The sequence below is a fragment of the Schistocerca americana genome, unplaced genomic scaffold (genome assembly GCF_021461395.2).
Source record: "Schistocerca americana isolate TAMUIC-IGC-003095 unplaced genomic scaffold, iqSchAmer2.1 HiC_scaffold_679, whole genome shotgun sequence".
In the NCBI taxonomy this organism is placed as follows: domain Eukaryota; kingdom Metazoa; phylum Arthropoda; class Insecta; order Orthoptera; family Acrididae; genus Schistocerca; species Schistocerca americana.
The window spans coordinates 2,501-7,500 of NW_025726433.1; the positions used below are offsets into that span (position 1 = coordinate 2,501).

Here is a 5,000-nt window from a genome sequence, read left to right on the forward strand (position 1 = left end):
GAAGGAGGTTCAGCGGGTTACCCCGACCTTTCGGCCTAGGAAGACACGCTGATTCCTTCAGTGTAGCGCGCGTGCGGCCCAGAACATCTAAGGGCATCACAGACCTGTTATTGCTCAATCTCGTGCGGCTAGAAGCCGCCTGTCCCTCTAAGAAGAAATAATCGCTGACAGCACGAAGGATGTCACGCGACTAGTTAGCAGGCTAGAGTCTCGTTCGTTATCGGAATTAACCAGACAAATCGCTCCACCAACTAAGAACGGCCATGCACCACCACCCACCGAATCAAGAAAGAGCTATCAATCTGTCAATCCTTCCGGTGTCCGGGCCTGGTGAGGTTTCCCGTGTTGAGTCAAATTAAGCCGCAGGCTCCACTCCTGGTGGTGCCCTTCCGTCAATTCCTTTAAGTTTCAGCTTTGCAACCATACTTCCCCCGGAACCCAAAAGCTTTGGTTTCCCGGAGGCTGCCCGCCGAGTCATCGGAGGAACTGCGGCGGATCGCTGGCTGGCATCGTTTATGGTATAGAACTAGGGCGGTATCTGATCGCCTTCGAACCTCTAACTTTCGTTCTTGATTAATGAAAACATACTTGGCAAATGCTTTCGCTTCTGTTCGTCTTGCGACGATCCAAGAATTTCACCTCTAACGTCGCAATACGAATGCCCCCGCCTGTCCCTATTAATCATTACCTCGGGTTCCGAAAACCAACAAAATAGAACCGAGGTCCTATTCCATTATTCCATGCACACAGTATTCAGGCGGGCTTGCCTGCTTTAAGCACTCTAATTTGTTCAAAGTAAACGTGCCGGCCCACCGAGACACTCACTCAAGAGCACCCTGGTAGGATTGCAACGGGGTCCGCCTCGGGACGCACGAGCACGCACGAGGCGCGTCGCACGCCTTCAGCTCGCCCCACCGGCAGGACGTCCCACGATACATGCCAGTTAAACACCGACGGGCGGTGAACCAACAGCGTGGGACACAAATCCAACTACGAGCTTTTTAACCGCAACAACTTTAATATACGCTATTGGAGCTGGAATTACCGCGGCTGCTGGCACCAGACTTGCCCTCCAATAGATACTCGTTAAAGGATTTAAAGTGTACTCATTCCGATTACGGGGCCTCGGATGAGTCCCGTATCGTTATTTTTCGTCACTACCTCCCCGTGCCGGGAGTGGGTAATTTGCGCGCCTGCTGCCTTCCTTGGATGTGGTAGCCGTTTCTCAGGCTCCCTCTCCGGAATCGAACCCTGATTCCCCGTTACCCGTTACAACCATGGTAGGCGCAGAACCTACCATCGACAGTTGATAAGGCAGACATTTGAAAGATGCGTCGCCGGTACGAGGACCGTGCGATCAGCCCAAAGTTATTCAGAGTCACCAAGGCAAACGGACCGGACGAGCCGACCGATTGGTTTTGATCTAATAAAAGCGTCCCTTCCATCTCTGGTCGGGACTCTGTTTGCATGTATTAGCTCTAGAATTACCACAGTTATCCAAGTAACGTGGGTACGATCTAAGGAACCATAACTGATTTAATGAGCCATTCGCGGTTTCACCTTAATGCGGCTTGTACTGAGACATGCATGGCTTAATCTTTGAGACAAGCATATGACTACTGGCAGGATCAACCAGGGAGCTGCGTCAACTAGAGCTGAGCAGCCGGCCGCCCGGGAGTGTGTCCCGGGGGCCCGCGCGAACACGCAAGCGTCCGCTCAATTATTCTGCAAACAGGAGGAGGCTGAGCTCCCCTGCACAATACACCTCGAAACCCTCTCAGGTCCCGGCGGCGCGCAGCGCCGTCCTAAGTACTTGGTCGGGTTCGAGAGAGGCGCAATCGCCCGGAGTTTGGCGAGTAGACGCTTTAGGTGCGACCACCCGTGCTCCCAACTGAGCTTGCCGCTGCCGACAGAGGCCCGGGGAGCGTGCTGTCGTGGCATTGCCGGCGGGAGACAACACGCGCCACCTACGGTGGCCGGCAGCTCCAACGCCAGCGCCACAGAAGGACAAAAGCCCCACTTGGGTGCCGAAGCGAACGCGCCAACACGTCCGCACAGCTGCGATACAAACCACCTGCGAGAACCGCAGAGGCGACCGAGCAGCAGACGGCGTCGCGGCGCCGAGCGCCGGGCGGCGGCGCATCCTCAGCGCACACAGTCCTCAATCGGACCAGCACACTGCAGATGTCCACCGCGCTTCGCACCGGGCCCGCGAGGACCTACTTTGGCCGCACGGCGCCGCGTGCAGGGTGCGCCGGCGCGCAGCTGCGCCGCCTGCCGCCTCCGTCGGCCGGCGCGCCTGCCACTGGCCGCCCCCACCAGCCGGCTGTAGCGCGTGCGCCCACGCACCGCGCGGCCAGCACGCCGGGAGGCCCCCCCTCACCGGCCGGGGACGGTCCCACCCAGCCACCGCCGCGTATCGCTTCACACCCACATGCCATTCACGTTCGTGGGCATGGTGGGTATCGCTGAAACAACCGGTTGGTAGCTCAACCGATCGTCGCCATCACTGATTCACCTCTAGCGAGAACAACCGCACCACAACGGTTTACCAGTTGTTCATTTGCGTAACGTCACCAGCAAACGTAGACGTCCATCGCCATTTGCAAATTCAACGATTGTTGCATGCCTGTGTCAGGTGTCACGACACACTATGTCTGCCCACATACACGCAACAACATGTGCACGCTTCGCGAACACGTGGAAGGTGGCCCCCGTACGTATGCGATGTCCATTGCGCGAACGACTGTCAACCGGCCTCTGTCGCATGTCGCAGATGTGGAACGCAGTGCACCATGCTATCACGGTGAGTGAGAAGAGACGACTACGTCTGACAACACGCGCCACTACATCAACAGACGGCTCATGCTGATCGCCATCCACGGCATACCATACTGCAATCCAGCTCTTATAGGGAGACGACACGTAGCTGAGTGCACAATATTTGGACCGTATGGTTCGCCGTTGTTGGCGCAGTCGTGGTACGGTCACACATGTACCACGATGTATCATTCAGTACATGAGGACCAATGTGCAGTACAGTGTGTGATTTGGACGTACAACATCAGCGGACAGTTGACACAAGCCGTACCACAACGTAGGCTGTGCTTCGCCATGCGAATGCCAATGAACAACTGCGAAGGGCATTGAGCATGTACGTCCTGCTGCCATCCGCATTACAGTGTATAGCTGCAAGGTGTTTAACATGAAGCGATACTCTGGGGACCGGGCAGTGCGGGTAGCAAACTATATTGCGGGGGTTGCAGTTAGGCAACACTACACTAATTTAACGCGTCGTATGACAATTACAGAGCAGGTTAAGGCCCAACGTGTGTTGGGTTAAGGCCCAACGTGTGTTGGGTTAAGGCCCAACGTGTGTTGGGTTAAGGCCCAACGTGTGTTGGGTTAAGGCCCAACGTGTGTTGGGTTAAGGCCCAACGTGTGTTGGGTTAAGGCCCAACGTGTGTTGGGTTAAGGCCCAACGTGTGTTGGGTTAAGGCCCAACGTGTGTTGGGTTAAGGCCCAACGTGTGTTGGGTTAAGGCCCAACGTGTGTTGGGTTAAGGCCCAACGTGTGTTGGGTTAAGGCCCAACGTGTGTTGGGTTAAGGCCCAACGTGTGTTGGGTTAAGGCCCAACGTGTGTTGGGTTAAGGCCCAACGTGTGTTGGGTTAAGGCCCAACGTGTGTTGGGTTAAGGCCCAACGTGTGTTGGGTTAAGGCCCAACGTGTGTTGGGTTAAGGCCCAACGTGTGTTGGGTTAAGGCCCAACGTGTGTTGGGTTAAGGCCCAACGTGTGTTGGGTTAAGGCCCAACGTGTGTTGGGTTAAGGCCCAACGTGTGTTGGGTTAAGGCCCAACGTGGGTTAGGTTAAGGCGCAACGCGGGTTAGGTTAAGGCGCAACGCGGGTTAGGTTAAGGCGCAACGCGGGTTAGGTTAAGGCGCAACGCGGGTTAGGTTAAGGCGCAACGCGGGTTAGGTTAAGGCGCAACGCGGGTTAGGTTAAGGCGCAACGCGGGTTAGGTTAAGGCGCAACGCGGGTTACGTTAAGGCGCAACGCGGGTTACGTTAAGGCGCAACGCGGGTTACGTTAAGGCGCAACGCGGGTTACGTTAAGGCGCAATATAGGTTAGGTTAAGGCGCAATATAGGTTAGGTTAAGGCGCAATATAGGTTAGGTTAAGGCGCAATACGGGTTAGGTTAAGGCGCAATACGGGTTAGGTTAAGGCGCAATACGGGTTAGGTTAAGGCGCAATACGGGTTAGGTTAAGGCACAATACGGGTTAGGTTAAGGCACAATACGGGTTAGGTTAAGGCACAATACGGGTTAGGTTAAGGCACAATACGGGTTAGGTTAAGGCACAATACGGGTTAGGTTAAGGCACAATACGGGTTAGGTTAAGGCACAATACGGGTTAGGTTAAGGCACAATACGGGTTAGGTTAAGGCACAATACGGGTTAGGTTAAGGCACAATACGGGTTAGGTTAAGGCACAATACGGGTTAGGTTAAGGCACAATACGGGTTAGGTTAAGGCACAATACGGGTTAGGTTAAGGCACAATACGGGTTAGGTTAAGGTACAATACGGGTTAGGTTAAGGTACAATACGGGTTAGGTTAAGGTACAATACGGGTTAGGTTAAGGTACAATACGGGTTAGGTTAAGGTACAATACGGGTTAGGTTAAGGTACAATACGGGTTAGGTTAAGGTACAATACGGGTTAGGTTAAGGTACAATACGGGTTAGGTTAAGGTACAATACGGGTTAGGTTAAGGTACAATACGGGTTAGGTTAAGGTACACATTGTTGTAAGGAAAGGTGTTTTGGGGGGGGGGGGGGGGCCGGTTTGTTGATTGTGATTATCGTAAGTAAATGACTGCGGCATCATCTGATTTGCCACGTCAGGGTGCACCTTTGGCTCATAACAGGCGGCGCTCTGATTCCATGCTTGTGGCAGACCTGTGTCTTTCATTCCTGCCATTGTTTGTGTGGTGTGACAG

The 5,000-nt window shown here is 54.3% G+C and overlaps 1 non-coding gene across 1 annotated transcript in view; it reads right to left on the minus strand.

Moving 5' to 3' along the window:
- Window positions 1-1,639, minus strand: part of LOC124589029 — a 1,909-nt gene extending 270 nt beyond the window's left edge. The window contains exon 1 of the ribosomal RNA XR_006975935.1: window positions 1-1,639. This exon is cut by the window's left edge and continues 270 nt beyond it. This is a non-coding gene — a ribosomal RNA (small subunit ribosomal RNA).
- Between the last annotated feature and the right edge of the window lie 3,361 nt (window positions 1,640-5,000).